At 47.7% G+C, this 23420-nt stretch overlaps 1 long non-coding RNA gene across 1 annotated transcript; it reads left to right on the top strand.

The window, feature by feature from the left end:
• Positions 1 to 199: 199 nt before the first annotated feature.
• LOC135829540 (uncharacterized) lies at positions 200 to 1845 on the top strand. Its single transcript, XR_010555851.1, has 2 exons — positions 200 to 507; positions 972 to 1845. It is a non-coding gene; the product is annotated as an uncharacterized LOC135829540 (long non-coding RNA).
• Positions 1846 to 23420: the final 21575 nt, after the last annotated feature.

Below are 23420 nucleotides of genomic sequence, written 5' to 3'. Positions count from 1 at the left end.
AGAGAGAGAGAGAGAGAGAGAGAGAGAGAGAGAGAGAGAGAGAGAGAGAGAGAGAGAGAGGGAGGGAGGGAGGGAGGGAGGGAGGGAGGGAGGGAGGGAGGGAGGAAGAGAGAGAGAGAGAGAGAAGAGAGAGAGAGAGAGAGAGAGAGAGAGAGAGAGAGAGAGAGAGAGAGAGAGAGAGAGAGAGAGAGAGGAGAGAGAGAGAGAGTGGGCTTTCCGTGCAATTCAGACACCTGACGGGGATTCATCCGCCTATTAGGTCTTGGAGCACATGCAATGACCCATCTAAAATATCATGGCTGATCATGGGCGATGGTTTATTTGCTCTGACGTTTTTTTGTTATCTGTGTACGCCTGCAGTGATGGGCCACCATCCCGGCCAACACGAGGAGGTCCCGGTCCCGCTGTTCAAAGAGCGCCTCCGAAACGTCCGTCCGGATCTGGGCCACCGCCTGCGGCTGCGGACGAACCACCGAGACCTGCTCCGCCGTCGCGGCCAGTACCAAGGTCAGTTTGTCAGCTTGTGTGTGGTGTGTGTGTGGGGGGGGGGGGGGGGGGGGGGCTTGTGTGTGTGTGTGTGTGCGCGCGCGTGCATGCGTGTGTGCGTGCGTGTGTGGACAAGATGACACGGTTAATGATTTTCATAGCGTCATACATTATTCTAAAGAAGACCAATAATAATCATATTCTGCTACTGTTCCAGTCCTTCTGTATACTGAAGGGATGTGATGGCTGAAGCACAAACGTTTATAGTAAAACCTGCCCTAACGGGATGCCCTTAGCACAACGGAAACTCTCCTGATATGACAGGATTCCGCTTGATCCTGGGTTGCAAGTTCGATCCACAGCACCTCGGTGCATGAAGCTGTGTTCGATCAAAACAGTATTCCGCTTGGTACAGGGTCCGGCAAACACAGTTTAACTGTATAAATCTGTATCTTCCATTTTCATTCCCACGCTGTGTTCTGCAGGCAAAACCGCCCAGCCGCACCTCCGGCCCGTCCTTCTCGGCCAAGCTAAGCACAACACCGCCGAAGACAAGCTTGGCAACGGTCGCTACTAGCGCTGCCCCTCACTGAATGTAAGATACAGGGTTGGTGAAAACTGCCAATGAATTCCTTTTTCCTTCTCTTTAGCACGGAATTATTTGCTGGGTGCCTCCCGGCTTTTACTAGAGAATGTTGTATCTGCTCCTTTATTCTGATTATCACAATACTACGTTAGTGCCTTCATTTTCTCCTTAGAGCTTGCTTTATATTATCCGTAGACGAGGTTTTTTTCCTCTAGTAAAGGGTTATCCACGTGAAGTTTTGCTGGTCTGAACAGAATCTGTATCTCCCGCCGGCGGCGACTGCCCTTGTCCGTAGGTGGTCTCTCTTGCCGTGTGCATGAGCGTACCCACCCGCCGCTACTTGCATCTGACGGTGCTGGTGCATCGCTTGCAGTATCGTGCTGTGTCTCCCCTTCTGCTTGTGTAGCTGGGCATGTTGCCTTTCCGCCATTATAGCATGCCCATGACTGTACATGTATGGCCTTGCCTGTTTTTTGTTGTTTTTCTTTTCTTTTTTGTTGTTGTCTTTTTTGGATCTCTGGCTGCGCTGGTCGCACATAGCCGATGTGAAGAGGTCCCATTATGCATGTTATCGTTTGTGTTGCTTATGATGATGAGATCATGCTTATGATGATGTCACATCATTCTTATGATAGTGGCATCCTTCTTATGATGATGCCATCATCATTGTTATTTTGGAATTCACCGAGTTGCATGGTAACGTTAGTGATGCCATGAGAGCTTAGAGCATCATTGGTATGTTATGTCATTAAAAGTGACGTCGGACCGTGGCAGTTGCTCCGTGTGGATACTTAGGAGGTGCTGTGTGATAATGGCCTAAACTGACCCTGATGTCGAATCTACAATGTAAGCCCACTACTGTTCGAACACTAATCCTGATCTGTGAGTGGAAATAGCCTGGATCCCCCCCCCCCCCCCCCCCCCGTCCCCGCGTGCCAATGCCAGGTCCATGTTTTTTTAAATAAGATCTGTTGTAAAAGTAGCAATGCTCCGCCATTCACGTGTTGTTGTAGATCGTGTACTGTAAAAGGGCATAATATCACTTGTCTTGCTAGTAGTGTCCGTGTCTGTAGATCTACTAACCAAGAATCTCTACGAAATTGTGGTCGATCTGGTTCATCTCCACTCTTTCTTGACATGCTCGTTCCTGCTGTCAGTAGATCCGCATACAAGACATGTATGTGGATCTACAATAATAATTCTGGCCAGAGAAGTCCAACCTCACTAGTACCGGTATACTCATGATGTCGAAATATTTCTCGGGCCAGGAGTGTAGATCTATAATATTATTATTAATATAATTGCACATCGTCTCCACCGTTTTTACATTGCATGAATAAAGTACACAAATGTCGGTTCAGCTAGTTTTATTGATTGCGGTTATCAAATTATCGTCTCCTCGCCGTGTGATTAACCCTTTGCATGCTGAGCCCCTTTTCTCCAATCCACTGGCCGTCCAGCGCACTGACTCTCTTGGCCGTTGGTGGAGTATGCACTCACAGCTCCGAACGAAATTTATTCTGATTTTACTCAACCTTGATGGATTTTCATCGTCCTGGGCTCGTTGGAAAGATCAGGACCAAGCGAATCCATCCTGGCAGCTCTCAGCTCCATAGACACATCAGGGCCACATCCAGGTCCTCTCCGAATTACTCCACCGTGCCTCGGAACGGCACAACAACTCAATTTCACATTCTTGTTCGGCTTCTTGCCCAAATTCAACAGATTTTCACAATTCAAACTGCGCTGCAAAGCTCAGATCCAAGCGCTTCATTTGATGTCCATCACGCATGCGCCGTGCCAAAAGGGAAATCCCCTGGCACGCTCTGCAACAAAAAGAAGTTATGAACAAAAAAATCGCGTTCACTCTGGGCCGTGATTTCCGTGTTCATCTTGTCGCCGCTCAATGAATTCTTATCCTATCGCGAAGAAATTTATACCCCCGGAAATATGAGGTGAAGGTCTTTCCAACGGTGTATTGATTGTCGCGATGCGTTTATGTTTGACGAAGTTACGAAAGTTTGTACACTGGTCTATGTACTGCGATACAGCGCGCGTTCACTCTGGGCCGTGATTTCCGTGTTCATCTTGTCGCCGCACAATGAATTGTTATCCTATCGCGAAGAACTTTATACTCCCGGAAAGATGAGGTGAAGATCTTTCCAACGGTGTATTGATTTTCGCGATGTGTTTATGTTTGACGAAGTTACGAAAGTTTGTACACTGGTCTATGCACTGCGATACAGCGCGCGTTCACTCTGGGCCATGATTTCCGTGTTCATCTTGTCGCCGCTCAATGAATTCTTATCCTATCGCGAAGAACTTTATACCCCCGGAAAGATGAGGTGAAGATCTTTCCAACGGTGTATTGATTGTCGCGATGCGTTTATGTTTGACGAAGTTACGAAAGTTTTTACACTGGTCTATGCACTGCGATACAGCGCGCGAATTTTTTGCGAGTTAACTCGTACGTAGTGGATCAGGTCATGCATAAAGTGCGAGTTAGGGTGGCTCCTATAGGCCTACCCCTCGGGTCCAAATTTTTTTTGTTTGAAACGTGGCTACAAACGATTGTACTTTGTTCCGTAGGATATCTAGTGTACGGAGACAAAATTTTATCAAGTTCTACCGGCCGGTTTCACTCGGGGGAGGGGCCAAACATAGCATACTCACAATTGCCAATTTAGGCCAAAAAACACCGGAAAACCACTTTTTTGGCCGTAGCACTCGTAGTTACCCCATTTTTCTTGATGTCCAACATCAGGTCAGTAGTATACTTGCTAAATACCAGCATAAGCTTTAGAAGTGGGTAGAATTCTGCAAGAAGGTGACCTTTTTCTCTTTTCGGAATCATCCCATTTCAGCGCACACGTCCCACACATTAGCCCCGCCCACAAGTATTTGACACTGGACTTGCCCTGTATTCGATGGTTATGCTATCATAACCTAATAATGGTACTGTGTAGCAAGTTTGAGCAGGTTCTACCGAAGGTAACTTTTGAAATAAAACTTTGAAGTGTCAAGTGATGCCATATTTTCAAGAATCAGCACATTGCACTGGGACATTGTCCAACGCCTTAGAACCCCTGACTCCACCGTATGACAGATACGTATCTTGCAATAATTGATTGCAACATCTTCCGAACATAGTAGTAGAGCTTTGGATCAAGTTTTAGCAGTTTCCACCGAAGCTAACTACCAAAATAAAACTTTGAAGTCGCCCACATACTAAATGCAATAGCTGAGCACGTGCATTGAGTGTATGGTCTAAAGGTTTTCACAACTAGCTCCAATGCGGCAGATACGTGTCTTACATTACTTGATTGCAACATCTTCAGAACATAGTAGTAGAGCTTTGGATCAAGTTTAGACAGTTTCTACCGAAGCTAACTACCAAAATAGAACTTTGAAGTCGCCCACATACTAAATGCCATACATGTAGCTGAGCATGTGTATTGAGTGTACATGTATGCTCTAGTGTTTTTCACAACTTTCTCCAACATGAAGCCAATACTGATGTGGAATTTTTTGACTGTTTTGTCCAAAACACAGTGCTGAAGCAATGCACATTGGGCACTTTCTACTGGTAATGCAATTATTATTATACAGTGTTTGCTGCCAACATAGCAAGCAATACTGCTATACTAAATGCGTATTCCATTGGGTACGGTCCAATGGCTTTTCACTTCGCATCTAGCCACTGTTCTTCGTGCATTACTTGAATGCTTAGTCTCCATGGTAATGAAGCTAAGAGCCACACTGGAGAAGTTTCTACTGAAGCTAACTACCAAAATATAAAATTTCCAAGATGCTTCTATTACATAAAGTAGCTGTGTGCAATGCCACTCTGTTGAACACAGTAAGCAAAATTGAGTCACTAAAACCCTATTTGCCAGATATAAGCTGTTGAGACTGATAGCAGCTGAGCTGTATGATCTGATATGGATGGCGGTTCCACACTGACCAGCACATGTACACGTGCACAGGCAGAAGAACACACAAGTAATACACCTAACGTTACTTCGAAGTCCATCATGTAAATACATGTACAAGCGTATATACAAGCATCACTCCTGTTCTCCACAACCTGCAGTCCTGGGCCACTCCAGCTGGTCAGAGTGCAATAATTTCTGCAGCAGGCTTGACTTGGAAAACTTATCACAACTGCCATGGCTGCAACATGAGTATTACCAGCGCTTTTACAGCGCTACTTGTATTATATTATTGTCAATCCATTGTGGTGCATGGCACTCGTTTTCAACAACCGAGTTTATGTCATTAGTTGCATATCCAACGCCAATAGAAAAAAGAAGGGGTGGGGCAAATTACCACGGTTCAACACTAGTCATATTGAACGGCGTTATGCCATGCCAGGCGCGCACACAAAACGCCCGCGCGAGTGCGCATGCATACTCACCCGGGTAACACACATTCGTGCGACTCTACATAGCCTGCACTGTCGTTCTATGTCATAGGAGTGAGTGCACACACATATGTACATGTAGATTGCCTAATTTTGCATACGTAATAAAATTGTGTAAGTATACACACATGTGCGTGCACATATAGATAGACTCAGCGGCATACGCATGAGTGTGTGCCGATAGGGCCACATGCCAATTATCGGATTAGTCTGTGAAAGTTGCACGGCACGGCAAACTTTCGAACAGTCTAAAGATATGACACAATGAATGTGGAATACCCACCAGTGTGTAAGACCATTTCATACCTATTTCGCAGTGTTTGTGATTTTCGGAACGTCCCTGTTGATATTTGATGTCCTCCGTGACTTGGTTGATGACACAGTCACAAATTATCAAATTCACCTCCAATGCCATCCAGTCTGCGTTCCGCGATACATGTACAGTGAACGGTGTTGAGGAAAGCCATGCAGCAATAAAACAGTCGAGACTCCCAAGCAGAGGATACAATTCAACAGCGTATTGAAGTACGAATTGTTGTAAACAATTTTCAAGACACAATTACAAAATTTGAAGTGCGTCTTGAAACGTGTTTGAAGTGCTTCGATGTATTTACCTTCGACCTCCCTGAATCGATCCATCCACAGCTACCCGACGAATTTACCAGTCAGTGCGGGAGATGATCGAGCAAGTTATATTTGAAGGTCGCGAAATGTCAGTGGCACTGGCAGGAAATCTACACAAGCGTATTCTGAAATAATTTTCAAAGACTCAGGCGTGATTCAAGAGCGGACTTTGATTTCTCCCTTCTTATAGTACGAGCACCAGTCGACATTGCATTCTTGGAAAATCTTCTGCGAGTGCTGCCTTCCCCTTTCATAGAAAGAACGAGTGAAGAGGGACACTAGCAGCAGGTTCTAGGTCGCCAGAATTGCAGAAAAGCGAGAAGACGTTTCCTACAACGATTGATCGCACAAAAATCATCGCTACCGAAATATTTACTGAAAATCTACACTTTTCAAACGATGCGCGCGCAGAGGGTGTGAGCCACCTTAAAGGGGAAGTATACCCTAAAATCAAATTTTCACCAGTTGTAGTCTTCGGGGTGCTGAGTCGAATGGTCTTGGTCCGAGGAAGCTGAGACGCTCCCTTCCTACTTGAATCCCAATCGAACTCGCGCACTTCCACCGAAACTGGGTGACTGCGCCCTACTAGATGGGGATTTGTATGCAAAATGTCACTAAAAGCGCCATTTCGTTCTTATAAAAGCACGGATGACCGCGATTGGCCCATATGTTGTAGTCTTTTGGACGCTGAGTCGACTGGTTTTGGTCCGAAATGGCTGCGATGCAGCGTTCCTCCTTTATTCCCAATCGAACATGGTTGAACAAGCGGTCACGTGCTCCTGCGTACACCAGTCACCTGGTCACCGTGCCTGCAGGGTACAACTTACTAGCCTGTTTGACCTTTTTTGGGTGCAGTCCTGTCACTCGAGTTGAACCTTGGTGTGAAAGTTGTCGCCTGCTGGCGCGGTGACCAGGTGATTTGGGCAACCAGGACCACGTGACCGCTTCTTCAACCATGTTCGATTGGGAATAAAGGAGGAAAGCTGCATCGCAGCCTTTTCGGACCAAAACCAGTCGACTCAGCGTCCAAAAGACTACAACATATGGGCCAATCGCGGTCATCCGTGCTTTTATAAGAACGAAATGGCGCTTTTAGTGACATTTTGCATACAAATCCCCATCTAGTAGGGCGCAGTCACCCAGTTTCGGTGGAAGTGCGCGAGTTCGATTGGGATTCAAGTAGGAAGGGAGCGTCGCAGCTTCCTCGGACCAAGACCATTCGACTCAGCACCCCGAAGACTACAACTGGTGAAAATTTGATTTTAGGGTATACTTCCCCTTTAACTCGTACTCAGCACGCAAAGGGTTAATATAATTATTTTTTATTTATTTATTTATTTATTTCTGCACCTAGCTCGTGGCATGTCAAGACTACAAGAGGAGAGGGTGAGACCAACCACGGAAGAAGAGAAAAAAGAAAATGAAGAGCATGTACACAAAGTGGGAAGGGATTAGCAACTTACAAAGCAATGGGATGCTCAGCAAGCTAGCTATGCAGCGGAAGTGGGGACTGTGCCTTATTATTATTATTTTTTTGTACAATCATGATTGTACCCGTAGTCATGGTGATATCCAAGGACTCGCTACAACTGCCGCGGCCCGGGCCGGGTACCGTATTTTTCGGAGTATAGTGCGCACTTTAGACGTGCTATTCTAGGCCCTAAGGCTAAATCGCAGGTGCGCACTATGCTCCGAATACGAAATGCATGTACTTCAATGAAGATTGAAGTTCGCACCCTCAATGAAGATTGGGGGTGCGCGTTATACAAAGGTGCGCACTATACTCCGAAAAATACGATACTTGCACAAGCATACATTTTATACAATCGTGTTGAACGTTGGTCTACACCAGACTAGACATGGTTAGCATTTTACCGTTCACGCTATTTCGACGGTCGGCGTGTAGAGGGCGAGTCTACCGTTTTTGATGTGTTTTCGAGACACGGTTAGCAGTTCGGCTTCTGAGTCCTGACTCCTGACGCAACGATAGACGTGTGAGGTAACCCTAGTTGGAATCTTACCGTTTTGTTCTTCCGCTAAAAAGAGCTTTCTATCGTCTAAAGTCTAAACGGTACCAAACCGTACATGGTTCGCATTTTACCGTTCACGCTATTTCGACGGTCGGCCTGCACCGTTTTTTGTGTATGTAGACATGGCATTTTACAATTCACGCACTAGATCCAACGGTACTCGTACCCCAAACCCGTCGGTTTGGTACCGTTTAGACGATAGAAAGCTCTTTTTAGCGGGAGAACGAAACGGTAAGATTCTAACTAGGGTTACCTCGCACGTCTATCGTTGCGTCAGGAGTCAGGACTCAGAAGCCGAACTGCTAACCGTGTCTCGAAAATACATCAAAAACAGTAGACTACACGCCGACCGTCGAAATAGCGTGAACGGCAAAATGCTAACCATATCAACTGTGTAGCACTACACGTAATTCTCGCGCGAAAGTTATCACGTTTCTCGCCACAAAACTCGCTGTACATGCCACTTGGACACAGTTTTCGTGGCAGTCCTCTGGAGAAGCACTGCACTTTTTGCTCGAAGGAGTCGTTTCCAGTGTAGTCATGTAATGCTGTGCACTGCTCTTCGGACGACTTGAATCTGTGACTGATAAAGAAGCCAGTGCGTACTCTTGTGTTCTCAATAGCAGGATGAAGGAACTCTGCTGTTGCTTGTATTATTCCGAAATGTTTTATAGCAATGGAGCTTCAGCTTTCTCAAGTCTTGAAACGGCCACTGCTTTCAGCCGACCGAGGTGAACAAGTTGTTGCAGTTTACCGAGCTGAAGTCCTCCGCCTGCACGGAAGGCCCGGGAAGTCTCTCTGCTCGACAGAACAGCATTCGTTGAAACCCTTCGGCCATGTAGCTACCCCGGTTTCTAAGAGCACTCGGCGCCTCTCCGCTCGACAATGTTTGTCGAAACACTCCCATGTAGCCACTTCTCTTGGCCATGTATGACGTTAGGAGTCGACTGAAGGCAAGTTGACTTCGTTTTGACGAAAAACTATTGTGAAATACCGGAGCATCACGGCAAGGTGCCGCAGCATTCGGCCGGGCGCATCGACACTTTGAAGAGCAGTAAAGGCATAACCCGGCATTTGAAGCTACAGGAACTCCTTGTTGACCCGGATACGAGGTCGCGGTGATTGATGACCGTGATGGAAGGACGTTATCGACGTCGACGGTGCTGTGGTCTGCCAACCAGGGGTCTTCTACAAACGCTTTTGTACGTCCACATGGTGTGCACAGGGGCAAGCAATTATTTGGAGTGTGCGGGTGAGTGCATAATATTATTAATTTTCTGTGTGTGCATGCGTGGCACGAATTGTATGCACATGTATCAGGGGCGTCGGAAGGTATTTTATTTTTGTGTGGTACGGTCAGCCATCTGAAGTACAATTTACTCGTGGGGGAGGGGTGGCTGAGCTGAAAATTTCGGAAATTTTAGAGTCCAGATGAGTGTATTTTATTTTATCAATTATCCTGCGGCAAAGGTGGTACGGTCAATACCGTAGTGACCGTACCGTGTCCGATACCCCTGTGTATGCATGGGCCCAGCTTAATATAGCGAACCCCATTGTGCAGGAGAATCAGTTCTTTAGTTTAGGGCCGAAGTTCTCTATAACAGAAATGTACTTACACCATACAAGCAGCAAGTCATGACTGGCAAGTGGCGCATGACAGTATGAGTGCACTTGGTGTACATGCGGCTCTGCACAATTTGGTTCGTTATACACGAAAACTGTCCGCTGCAAAGGGTCAATTTTGTGTGGCTTCAAACAGGAACATGGACAAGGGTTCGCTAGATGTGAGTTCGTCATAAGTGGAGTCGACTGAACATGTGTAAAGCACTCCTGGGATAAACTTAGAACCGACCTTTGGCTCGAGCGCCTAGAGCGGCTACTCAAGCGCGCAGTCCGCTGTGTTTACAACGCTCCATTTGCATCCCCATCTGCGCCGCTGTATTGCCAATTGCGATTGCACTCGCTAGAAGTTATGTACTGCCACAAGCTGCTTGGCTACACTTGGCGCTGCCTTCAGGGTAAATGCAGCACATTGCTTACCGATATGTTCAGTCCTCTTAATGCCGGCCGTGCTACACGTAGTCAGGGAAATCGAGCACTTAAATTTCCAGTCACTAAGACATCCGCTGGCACACATTCTGCCTCATCCCAATGTGTATCACTGTGGAACAGGCTCCAGCCCGACATCAGGAAAATCCCACAGTACCACCGATTCATGCGATCCCTCCCAGCACATGCTGCTTTTCAGTAATGCCACTGCCCGCTGTATTATTATTTTCTTTACTGGCCTAACTGGCTTTAACCTCTTTAGCACGACGCTACCTGAGCGCGCCCCACGTCAACACCTGTAAAAGTCGCATTTTCCCATGAAAGTACTAGCTGCTCAAGGATCGATAACTTTACCTTCCCTTGGACGAATTCCACGATCTTGAGCTTCCTGGAAAGGTCGTGAGACGAGGGACAAACTGGTATCAAACCCAGCTCGGAGCGAAACCAAAACCTCGTGCTACAGTCTGGCAAACTTCATCCACGCGCTCGACAGACTTGAGCAGGGCCAAAACTAACCAAGCTCAAATATTCAGCTGCCATTTCGGTCTCCTTGCTCGTATCGAGCTCAAATTTTTTGTGAAGACTCACGGGATCCACTACCATCATTTGAATCTTGTTTCCATGGCAGCAGGTAGCGCAAAAAGGATCCATGATGGAAAATACGCGTTCTGCAGACTGCGCAAAAAAATCGAGTTGAAATTTGCCGTGTCGAGTCGCATATCTCAACAACCGGTAGTCGCATCGCTTCGGCGATTGTTTCTATCGCCAGCTGAGAGTTTTCTCTTGCAGATGTTTCGATTGTGAGAATCGACCAAGTATTGAGTGAGTTGCGATAGTTTGAACAAGTCACTATGGACTCAACACGGACCCCACGACTATGAGATGCAGGTTCACTGTACAGTGTACAGCGCGCGTCGTACTAGTACGACGGCCGTGGGGCATGCAACTCATGTGCGTCGTACTAGTACGACGCTCGCGCTAAAGAGGTTAACAAAGTAATACTTTACTACCCACTCTACTCAGTGTCATTACCTTCATTGGCCTTTTATAATTTATTCTCCTTTTTAGTCGATATCATGTAATTAGGAAAATTTGCCTGTTTGTTCTTCGACTCTAAATAAACAAACAAACAAACAAACCTTTGACCTTTGGTTATGGAGGTTTTGTCCTAATGAAGCCTTCTGCGGCGAAGGTAAATCCTGTTCCTGTAACGACCTCATCTCACTGTGGCGATGTCATGTGACCTCTGTAGGGAATTACAGTAAAACCTGTGAGTAACGACCACACCTTGGGGCCAGAGATAATGGTCTTTAGTGGCAGGTGATCCTTTGTTAGAGGTTTGCACCGCACAACCATATACGAATGTGACACCGTCCGTGCCTGGCAATGTGGTCTGTAGTACCAGGCTGGTCGCTAGTCACAGTGGTCTTTAGTTACAGGTTTTGCTGTAGTACCAGGCTGGTCGCTAGTCACGGTGGTCTTTAGTTACAGGTTTTACTGTAGTACCAGGCTGGTTGCTAGTCACGGTGGTCTTTAGTTACAGGTTTTACTGTAGTACCAGGCTGGTCGCTAGTCACGGTGGTCTTTAGTTACAGGTTTTACTGTAGTACCAGGCTGGTCGCTAGTCACGGTGGTCTTTAGTTACAGGTTTTACTGTAGTACCAGGCTGGTCGCTAGTCACGGTGGTCTTTAGTTACAGGTTTTACTGTAGTACCAGGCTGGTCGCTAGTCACGGTGGTCTTTAGTTACAGGTTTTACTGTAGTAGCAGGCTGGTCGCTAGTCACAGTGGTCTTTAGTTACAGGTTTTACTGTAGTACCAGGCTGGTCGCTAGTCACGGTGGTCTTTAGTTACAGGTTTTACTGTAGTACCAGGCTGGTCGCTAGTCACGGTGGTCTTTAGTTACAGGTTTTACTGTAGTACCAGGCTGGTCGCTAGTCACGGTGGTCTTTAGTTACAGGTTTTACTGTAGTAGCAGGCTGGTCGCTAGTCACAGTGGTCTTTAGTTACAGGTTTTACTGTAGTACCAGGCTGGTCGCTAGTCACGGTGGTCTTTAGTTACAGGTTTTACTGTAGTCTTGTGCAGTAGGTGTGTGTGAGAGGCCGACCTGGTTTCAGAGACAGTGACGGGCAGGTCCGATGCGTGATCACTGAAACAAACTTAACCATATCCCCCGCGGCATGGTTTGTTGTTTAGCTTTATTTTACTTCACCATAAGCACAGGCAAAATCTGCCTTCTCACTGGGCGTATTGCCACAGTTTAATCACAAAATGATGAAGATAGTGATATAAGAAAAGAGGAAGAGGAAAATGCAATCATGAATACGGTGGGCCCTTTCCCCAGAAGATTTCACCAGCGTAACTGGAGGGTGCTGAGCCTCCTTTTCTCAAAGGCAAGGTGCCTTCATTCAATCTCACATCGTATTGAATGAACAGCAGTGGAATTCACCTACAGTCCATTCAAGGGAAACTGGCACCCTAACCTAACGTTTTTAAAAATTTGGACAGGTATGCCATGGCAAAATGTATGGAGAAGTAGATCTCAAACACAGATTTTTGAGATTTAAAGTGAGTTTTTGATCTTCAATTCGGCCCGAATCGGACTTTCAAAAGCCAGCGGGACTGTTTCCAATGAAGGTACTGTAGCACCAGTAACCTATCCGGGAGTTAGCCCTTTTCCAAAGATGCTCGCCACTTTATTTTCGCAAATTTTGGTTGTTTTGGAGGAGTTCGCAAATTTTGCAACATTCTAGATTTCGCGATCTACCCCGCAACTTTTCTGCAGCCTTGGCCCCAGAGCTAGAGGCCCATGGCGTGGGGGTCAAAAGGTCAAGTCGCAGACTACATATCGGACAAAAGCAAATTCGGCCATTTCTTGCGTCCCTTCAGACTTCAGGCTCATTTCAGAGAAACAGTAGATCAGCGTATTTCACAACTACCAGGGTGAAAGACTAAGTCATCATGGCGCAAATTCAGGCGAAAAAGTCGCACTCCAAAAGACTTGATTACGCTAAACTTTGGAAGAAGAAGAATCCCGGGCAGTTTGGCAAGCGCTCCGTCTCCACCCAGCGCAGTGAAGAGACGAGTACTGACCCAGTCCAGGAGGCACCAGGCGCAGTTGATAAGGAGGAGCATCTAACTACGGTAATAACAACTGCCCTGAAAAATAATCCTTGGACCTAGATTCACGCGAATGGAACATCTTTTTTTATCAGTATACCATGTGAATGCTGACCGCGACCTGCTGCCGTACTGGCTATTGACTTGGTGTTGCTTGCGTAGCATTTCCCGTCTCTCTAAGCAATGAAGCTGTGATGAGAAGTGGAGACCAAGAAGGGCATGGAATACATGTGAAGAGCAATAGTATTAATGTTGTAAATCACCGTGTGATGCATTATATACATGTAGACCCATGAGCATGAGGAATTCTGGAGAAAATAGCAGCAACGATGAAGGTGGTGAAGAGCGCGAGGCAAGCAGTTCTGGAGAAGAAAGCCGCAGTGATGAAGGCGGTGTACAAGGACAACACGCAGCGCACAGTTATTATCAAAGAGTTGGTGGACAAGCCGTTGATTATTCACTCTCATTGCAATATCAAAGAAGAATTCTTTCTGGACCAAAGAGTGATATATTTGATAACATTTAATAACGATAGAAATATTTACGATACTTGTGTGTGTGTGTGTGTGTGTGTGTGTGTGTGTGTGTGTGTGTGTGTGTGTGTGTGTGTGTGTGTGTGTGTGTGTGTGTGTGTGTGTGTGTGTGTGTGTGTGTGTGTGTGTGTGTGTGTGTGTGTGTGTGTGTGTGTGTGTGTGTGTGTGTGTGTGTGTGTGTGTGTGTGTGTGTGTGTGTGTGTGTGTGTGTGTGTGTGTGTGTGTGTGTGTGTGTGTGTGTGTGTGTGTGTGTGTGTGTGTGTGTGTGTGTGTGTGTGTGTGTGTGTGTGTGTGTGTGTGTGTGTGTGTGTGTGTGTGTGTGTGTGTGTGTGTGTGTGTGTGTGTGTGTGTGTGTGTGTGTGTGTGTGTGTGTGTGTGTGTGTGTGTGTGTGTGTGTGTGTGTGTGTGTGTGTGTGTGTGTGTGTGTGTGTGTGTGTGTGTGTGTGTGTGTGTGTGTGTGTGTGTGTGTGTGTGTGTGTGTGTGTGTGTGTGTGTGTGTGTGTGTGTGTGTGTGTGTGTGTGTGTGTGTGTGTGTGTGTGTGTGTGTGTGTGTGTGTGTGTGTGTGTGTGTGTGTGTGTGTGTGTGTGTGTGTGTGTGTGTGTGTGTGTGTGTGTGTGTGTGTGTGTGTGTGTGTGTGTGTGTGTGTGTGTGTGTGTGTGTGTGTGTGTGTGTGTGTGTGTGTGTGTGTGTGTGTGTGTGTGTGTGTGTGTGTGTGTGTGTGTGTGTGTGTGTGTGTGTGTGTGTGTGTGTGTGTGTGTGTGTGTGTGTGTGTGTGTGTGTGTGTGTGTGTGTGTGTGTGTGTGTGTGTGTGTGTGTGTGTGTGTGTGTGTGTGTGTGTGTGTGTGTGTGTGTGTGTGTGTGTGTGTGTGTGTGTGTGTGTGTGTGTGTGTGTGTGTGTGTGTGTGTGTGTGTGTGTGTGTGTGTGTGTGTGTGTGTGTGTGTGTGTGTGTGTGTGTGTGTGTGTGTGTGTGTGTGTGTGTGTGTGTGTGTGTGTGTGTGTGTGTGTGTGTGTGTGTGTGTGTGTGTGTGTGTGTGTGTGTGTGTGTGTGTGTGTGTGTGTGTGTGTGTGTGTGTGTGTGTGTGTGTGTGTGTGTGTGTGTGTGTGTGTGTGTGTGTGTGTGTGTGTGTGTGTGTGTGTGTGTGTGTGTGTGTGTGTGTGTGTGTGTGTGTGTGTGTGTGTGTGTGTGTGTGTGTGTGTGTGTGTGTGTGTGTGTGTGTGTGTGTGTGTGTGTGTGTGTGTGTGTGTGTGTGTGTGTGTGTGTGTGTGTGTGTGTGTGTGTGTGTGTGTGTGTGTGTGTGTGTGTGTGTGTGTGTGTGTGTGTGTGTGTGTGTGTGTGTGTGTGTGTGTGTGTGTGTGTGTGTGTGTGTGTGTGTGTGTGTGTGTGTGTGTGTGTGTGTGTGTGTGTGTGTGTGTGTGTGTGTGTGTGTGTGTGTGTGTGTGTGTGTGTGTGTGTGTGTGTGTGTGTGTGTGTGTGTGTGTGTGTGTGTGTGTGTGTGTGTGTGTGTGTGTGTGTGTGTGTGTGTGTGTGTGTGTGTGTGTGTGTGTGTGTGTGTGTGTGTGTGTGTGTGTGTGTGTGTGTGTGTGTGTGTGTGTGTGTGTGTGTGTGTGTGTGTGTGTGTGTGTGTGTGTGTGTGTGTGTGTGTGTGTGTGTGTGTGTGTGTGTGTGTGTGTGTGTGTGTGTGTGTGTGTGTGTGTGTGTGTGTGTGTGTGTGTGTGTGTGTGTGTGTGTGTGTGTGTGTGTGTGTGTGTGTGTGTGTGTGTGTGTGTGTGTGTGTGTGTGTGTGTGTGTGTGTGTGTGTGTGTGTGTGTGTGTGTGTGTGTGTGTGTGTGTGTGTGTGTGTGTGTGTGTGTGTGTGTGTGTGTGTGTGTGTGTGTGTGTGTGTGTGTGTGTGTGTGTGTGTGTGTGTGTGTGTGTGTGTGTGTGTGTGTGTGTGTGTGTGTGTGTGTGTGTGTGTGTGTGTGTGTGTGTGTGTGTGTGTGTGTGTGTGTGTGTGTGTGTGTGTGTGTGTGTGTGTGTGTGTGTGTGTGTGTGTGTGTGTGTGTGTGTGTGTGTGTGTGTGTGTGTGTGTGTGTGTGTGTGTGTGTGTGTGTGTGTGTGTGTGTGTGTGTGTGTGTGTGTGTGTGTGTGTGTGTGTGTGTGTGTGTGTGTGTGTGTGTGTGTGTGTGTGTGTGTGTGTGTGTGTGTGTGTGTGTGTGTGTGTGTGTGTGTGTGTGTGTGTGTGTGTGTGTGTGTGTGTGTGTGTGTGTGTGTGTGTGTGTGTGTGTGTGTGTGTGTGTGTGTGTGTGTGTGTGTGTGTGTGTGTGTGTGTGTGTGTGTGTGTGTGTGTGTGTGTGTGTGTGTGTGTGTGTGTGTGTGTGTGTGTGTGTGTGTGTGTGTGTGTGTGTGTGTGTGTGTGTGTGTGTGTGTGTGTGTGTGTGTGTGTGTGTGTGTGTGTGTGTGTGTGTGTGTGTGTGTGTGTGTGTGTGTGTGTGTGTGTGTGTGTGTGTGTGTGTGTGTGTGTGTGTGTGTGTGTGTGTGTGTGTGTGTGTGTGTGTGTGTGTGTGTGTGTGTGTGTGTGTGTGTGTGTGTGTGTGTGTGTGTGTGTGTGTGTGTGTGTGTGTGTGTGTGTGTGTGTGTGTGTGTGTGTGTGTGTGTGTGTGTGTGTGTGTGTGTGTGTGTGTGTGTGTGTGTGTGTGTGTGTGTGTGTGTGTGTGTGTGTGTGTGTGTGTGTGTGTGTGTGTGTGTGTGTGTGTGTGTGTGTGTGTGTGTGTGTGTGTGTGTGTGTGTGTGTGTGTGTGTGTGTGTGTGTGTGTGTGTGTGTGTGTGTGTGTGTGTGTGTGTGTGTGTGTGTGTGTGTGTGTGTGTGTGTGTGTGTGTGTGTGTGTGTGTGTGTGTGTGTGTGTGTGTGTGTGTGTGTGTGTGTGTGTGTGTGTGTGTGTGTGTGTGTGTGTGTGTGTGTGTGTGTGTGTGTGTGTGTGTGTGTGTGTGTGTGTGTGTGTGTGTGTGTGTGTGTGTGTGTGTGTGTGTGTGTGTGTGTGTGTGTGTGTGTGTGTGTGTGTGTGTGTGTGTGTGTGTGTGTGTGTGTGTGTGTGTGTGTGTGTGTGTGTGTGTGTGTGTGTGTGTGTGTGTGTGTGTGTGTGTGTGTGTGTGTGTGTGTGTGTGTGTGTGTGTGTGTGTGTGTGTGTGTGTGTGTGTGTGTGTGTGTGTGTGTGTGTGTGTGTGTGTGTGTGTGTGTGTGTGTGTGTGTGTGTGTGTGTGTGTGTGTGTGTGTGTGTGTGTGTGTGTGTGTGTGTGTGTGTGTGTGTGTGTGTGTGTGTGTGTGTGTGTGTGTGTGTGTGTGTGTGTGTGTGTGTGTGTGTGTGTGTGTGTGTGTGTGTGTGTGTGTGTGTGTGTGTGTGTGTGTGTGTGTGTGTGTGTGTGTGTGTGTGTGTGTGTGTGTGTGTGTGTGTGTGTGTGTGTGTGTGTGTGTGTGTGTGTGTGTGTGTGTGTGTGTGTGTGTGTGTGTGTGTGTGTGTGTGTGTGTGTGTGTGTGTGTGTGTGTGTGTGTGTGTGTGTGTGTGTGTGTGTGTGTGTGTGTGTGTGTGTGTGTGTGTGTGTGTGTGTGTGTGTGTGTGTGTGTGTGTGTGTGTGTGTGTGTGTGTGTGTGTGTGTGTGTGTGTGTGTGTGTGTGTGTGTGTGTGTGTGTGAAAAAGAGAGCATCGGGTGCGGGTGTTCTTCTTCTATTGCGATCATTTCTGGATGGGCTGGCAGATAGTGGATGGTGGTAGGCAAGTTATGCCAAGAATCCAGTTCCCATATCTTTTCTTCTGTTGATAGTTGGTTTCTTGTCGCGAATCGCATATGCCTCACGGATCCGGAGCCTCAGTTCATCCCTCTCCGTGAGCTGAGCAATCTCGTACATAATCTCTGGGGTGGCGTTCGGGTGTTCCCTAGCGTAGTGCACACCGAATGCAGGCTTCTTGTCATGAGATTTTGCAGCATTTGTGTGCTCTTGGGCCCCGGGTGTGCACTTGCCTCCCAGTCGAGCCGACGTATCTCTCGTGACAAAGGTGGCATGTAGCTTCGTACACGGCAAATCTGCAGGTGCATTTCTTCCTGAACATAGGGCATTCGCGCGCATTCTGCATTTTTTTTCCGGTTCTCCTTTTTTCTTCGTGAGTTCTTGGATGGTTGGGGGTCGAGGGTTAACGAGGCGTGCCGTTATGCCGTTTTTCTTAAGTGCCTGTCGTACTTGGCCGTTAACCTTGTCGGAGATGTACGGTATTCTAAATACCAGTTGTTTCCCTTTTGTTTGTTTACTTGTGTTTCTTCTTCGGGCTCGCGCTTTGATGATGTGTTCTGCAGAATAGCCGTTCCCTGCAAGTTTATCTGAGATGAGGCGTCTGGATTCCTCCGCAAACTCAGGCGTGCTGTTGTCTTGTGCTCGTTTGTATTCATTGTTAATGACCGCCATCTTAACCGCCGTTGGATGGTGGGAATCTGCGTGTAGTGTTATTCCTTTGTTTGCTTTTACGTAGAGCTTGTGTGTGACTTTGCCGTCGGGAAGAATCTTTAGTCTGATATCCAGGATTGGTAGGAAACCATCTTCGTCCGGCAACTCCAGTTGAAACTTGATTGTCGGGTGTTTTCCGTTGAGTTTGGTCAGTAGAGACCGTGCTTCCGCAGGAGTGTCAACTGCGGTTCCCGAGTCGTCTACATAGCGAACGAACACTGGCAACGGTGGCGAGATGTTTCTGTAAATGTGGCGCTGTTCAAAGCGGTCCATGACGATGATAGCTATTGTGCCGCTGAGTCTGCTGCCCATCGCCAACCCCCTTATCTGTTTGAATGTTCCAAGGGTTGGGTGTTGGAACACGTTGTTATATAGAATCAGCCCGAGTAGCTCTTTTAGGTCGATCGGTGTGAGGGAGTAGGTATTGATTTTGAAGCGGTTCGCGTATTCGAGGACGGTGCTGATTCCTTCTTCAATGCCAATGTTTGTGTACGGCGAGATCACGTCGAATGAGATGGGGATTTTCTTCTTCAGTTTTCGTTGCTCGTAAATTGGGCTATTAGGTCCCGCGTGCTGCTGATGTGGGCGCTCACGTTAAGCAGCAATGGCTTGAAGATGAAATGGAGGATCCAACCGAGTCTTTCGAAAATGCCGCCTGATCCCGAGACGTTGAGAAATGATTTCTCGCGAAATATTTTCAGTTGCAAATATGGCATCTGGTGTGTTCTTTGTTGTCGCTTCTTTTCCTGACTTCTTCAGTCAGTTTTGAGTCTCACCAGTGTCCCTGCCCTCCCACCCTTTATTTCTGTGCATATTATCAATGCTTTTTTATCACTGTTTGCCGTGATGTGCTTGCCAGGCCTACATGATGCCTAATCGCCATTGGGGATATACACCCGGTTTTTTCCCTCACAAATGCGTCCGTCGGCGCGAGGGTTTTTTCCCGGCTGGCTCGGTCCAGGAAAATTAATCTGACGGTCCCAAGTGGTTCTGCATCATGGCCTATTTCTGCTATCCACTGGCACGACTATTCTATCTGAGACACTCTGTTCTCAGTCCTTGCTTGCTTCCATACCTCACTCGTTATCCGGTTCACATCTGGCTGCGGCCAACTACCCTTCACTTTGTGTGTTGTCGCTATTGCTGTCTATGTCTCTGTGTATGCCAGTATATGTGGAGCGAGAAGATTGGGCGAATCTTGAGAGATTTCTTGTGTGTTTTCGGCAGTGCGTAGAACCGTTGCGTTCTTGCGCAGGGTGGCGTATTGAGTCGTCTGATGATGATCTTGGGGAAATCTCTGCTTCTGAGAATTTTCTCTAGAGCTTTGTTGATGGTGTCACATTTACAGAAACATCTCGCCGCAGTTGACCTGGCACATATGAACAATAAAATCTATGATTGCACACACGTGAACCCCCACGCAAGCGAGAGAAATAAGACGTAATGCTGTGTGTGTGTGTGTGTGTGTGTGTGTGTGTGTGTGTGTGTGTGTGTGTGTGTGTGTGTGTGTGACCTAATTGTGGCGCGTTATGTAGAGCCGTAGAGTGGATCTGAAGACTGGGACAGTGGTCTGCAACAGTACACGGATCACACATCGCCTCATCCACATAGTGCTGTCTGCAGCCCAACGGATCCACCACCGATTGAGTATCGTGACAAAGAGACACCAACGGTAAGTTATGCCAATGTAATCATACTCCACTGAACTAGTGATTATGTCATGGTGCTTGACAATATTTAGATCATGCTTGGCGTGGCCTGAAGAGAGGGAAACATGGATTCAGTGAATGGGATTTTCGGTCTTTGACCACTTTGTGGTGGGTCTGATCTACTCACCTCCCACCGCTTTAGGAGCTGCATCTGCGCCTTGATCCAAGAGGGTGGTGGCGTTCCTGCGGGTGCGAAAAACTGGGCCTTTGGCCGAGTCTCACGCGAACCGTGAATTTATTTGGCGTTACATAGTTTCACAGATAAACTCCTAACAGCACCCGATAACCCTTACGTCCAAGTAACACTGCAAAGAGCATTAAGCGCCATATTGGGCTCTAAATAACTGCAGCTCCATGGAAATAATTCTAAACATGACCGAGTATACTTCTCTTTCATGTGCATACTTTGGTTGTGTACAGGATCAACAACAATCACAAGAATCGCATACAGTTGATGCAGAGCGTACTACCGTATTATCTCTAATATAAGCACAGTCTCCAATAATAGAACACCTTGGGGCGGCATTCAAAAAATAAAGTGCTCAGTCTCCATTATAAGCACACTGTGTAAATTCATTATCTGTACCGGCCAAATAACCCTGAAATGTGTGTGTCTGACATGAATTTGGCATGGCAACATTCCTCTGAAATAAGGTTGAAATAATAATGGAACAGTCTCCAATAAAGGAACGTCTCCATTAATAGCATGGGGCGGAGGTACATTGAAAAAATAAAGGACCGTGCTTATATTAGAGACAATACGGTATTGACGAACTCGGGGCAGCGAAGGCGAATGTGGAGAACAGGTTGTTGATGGCTGAGAAGATTTGTGAAGCACAGCAACAGAAACAAGCGGATGTATTCAGAGGCGCGCGCAGTTCCAGTACTAAGCTGCTCAAGTCAGCAGCTGCATCTGCAAAGCAAGTACAGAGACAACAGTATCAAAAGAAGAAACAAGTAGCTCCAGGGTACCTGGCAAGCGTGAACACACATCGGAGTTTATGGCAGGTGTCAGGTTCCTAAGAGCACCGTGCCTCCTAAGCAATCAGAAAGCTGCACTGGCTATCCACCTAGCCCACCAACTATTTACGGGTGAAGAGCCAAGGAAGGACTTGGGAACCTCCATCGCCCCAACAACAATTTCCGAGTGGAATGTGCTGTTTGGGGAGGTGGATAAGCAAGTCTTGAGGGAGGAGCTGCAAAGCAGTACATCTGACGTCAACGTATTCGCTGATGATTCCAATAAGCGCGGTGAAGACCGCCACATAGTCGACATCCATACCTGGAGCGAGAAGAAAAAACAGCCCGTAACATATGTGTTAGCCAACACACTTGTGGCCAGCGGAAGTGGCAAAAATCAAGCCAACACCGACTATCATGTGCTGAAGGAAATATACGGCGTATCCTCGGTTAGTATTGTAGTCGGCGGCAATGCCTCGACACAGTCTGGTGGCAAGAAAGGTCACGCATTTGAGCTTGGTGCTCTTTTCAACACAGAGACAACTTTCGTCGGGTGCTACCCGCATATATTGAACATTGCTCTGAGGAATGGCATGGTCGAAGCTTTCGGCCTGAGAGGCACCATGACCTCATTCAATTTTATTTCAGCTCCATTACAAAGTAGGGTATGTTCACCATGCGAAACCGATGTATTACAAAATCTCTGTATGTTTCAGAAAGAATACTGAGCACACCACCACCTCTTCCGCAGGAGTTTGTAGAGACTAGGTGGTCCTGCATACACGCTTCACTCCCCTGGTGGAATGAGTACGGACATGCGTGCGTCAAGCTTGGCGACAAGGTGCTGGAGTACCTCCCGAAATCAGGTAGCCACCATTCAATCTGGCCGGAAGTAGTGGAGATGGCAGCCAATTCTGAAATGACCGTCCACCGGGTCCTCTTGTTGGAGATCGCGTGGATCGCCTGATCATGCCCGGTCTACACGACTGCCAGAAGAGCGACGAGGAGCACGGGTTCGGCAGCGGGTTCCTGGCTCGAGCATGGCCAGTGAGAGTCCCCATGGATTTAAACTTGGCCAAGCTCATGGTTACCACCTGAGTACTCTACCTCCTGACCTACAGCAGAATGTTCTGGTAAGGCAGGCGAAGCCGTTTGCCGAAGAGTGTGTGAAGACGCCGGAGAAACATGCCACACACTGGCACAAGTTTCCCCTGTTGTTTGCACTCGGTGCTGATAGCACAGCAGGGCACTATTTCTGGCGCGCTGTCCTCCGTGTGCTTGGTCTGAGGGTAGAAGGTGTCGAATTTCCAGCTCCTGCCGGCCTGCGTGCTGATGTCTGCAGAATTCGTTGCATTGGCTCTGTCCACGACAAGCCCGCACGAAGTGGCAATAGCAGCATCGCAGCATAGCATATTGCCTCTGCGAGACAACTTGCTCGGCGGCTGCTCACGGTTCCGAGAACTGGCCATTCTCGCCATCGTAGCTCGGGACGAGGAGGGATTGCGTCATTGGCACCAGCAGTGGCCTTTCCGTGCCGGCATGGATGCGGAAGTTGCCAAGCTTGTTTTGAACAGCACTGGATCTTGCCCATCTTCTGTGGCCGCTCCCCACATGTAGGGCTGGTACTGCCAACACATCTTTGCTGTGCCAGTCAATAATGTCGCGGCGGAGTGGCAATTAAGCATTGCGCAATTGTATGTTCATCCGAATGAGAGTGAGTTGTCTAAGCAGGCCACTCACCTCTTCGTGGAAAACATCGTACCCGGAGACGGCAACAGCCAAGGCCACTACAAGCCACCCCACCGTAAAGTGGCAATGTCCTCTGGCACGATTCAAAAGCTCGGCCAGAGCATGAAGAAATACGCAGCCACCATCACGCCGGCTAGACTCACGGCTGCTAAGCAGAAATTGAAAGATATCGAAGCAATACCTACATTGCAAGAAGCAGAACCGCTGTTGAAGTTTACACCGGCACACTACCTCGACACAAACGGCGACCGGACCATGAACAAAATATGGCGGCAATGGAGAAGAAAGCCAGCACAAAGCCAGTGGATCGGCACCAGCGTCGACTGAAGATAAAGACTAAGGAGGCCAGCAGTCGCCGAGTACACAGACCTCACTAAGACTAAGGAGGCCACCAGCCAGCAGTTGCCGAGTACACAGACCTCATCGTAGTCTCGCTGTAGTAAGCCTTCGCTGAACACTGAACTAATACTGAACAGACTCGGTGACTTGTGAAATTAATTCCTTTGTTGTTTTTGAAGATGTCTTCTTCGTGTTGCTGTTTGTTGTCGTCTGCGTGCACGAGTGTGCGAGTCGGCTCACTTCAAAACAGCATTAGGTAGAACGATATTAACCGACTTTGACAATCGATGGCTCAAAATCTTCAGTAGATGCTAAGCTATAGTTTAACCAAAGCGATT

Source organism: Sycon ciliatum, chromosome 13 (genome assembly GCF_964019385.1).
Source record: "Sycon ciliatum chromosome 13, ocSycCili1.1, whole genome shotgun sequence".
In the NCBI taxonomy this organism is placed as follows: Eukaryota; Metazoa; Porifera; class Calcarea; order Leucosolenida; family Sycettidae; genus Sycon; species Sycon ciliatum.
The sequence above is the reverse complement of the archived record's forward strand: the minus strand, read 5'-3'. Positions and strand labels throughout refer to the sequence as shown.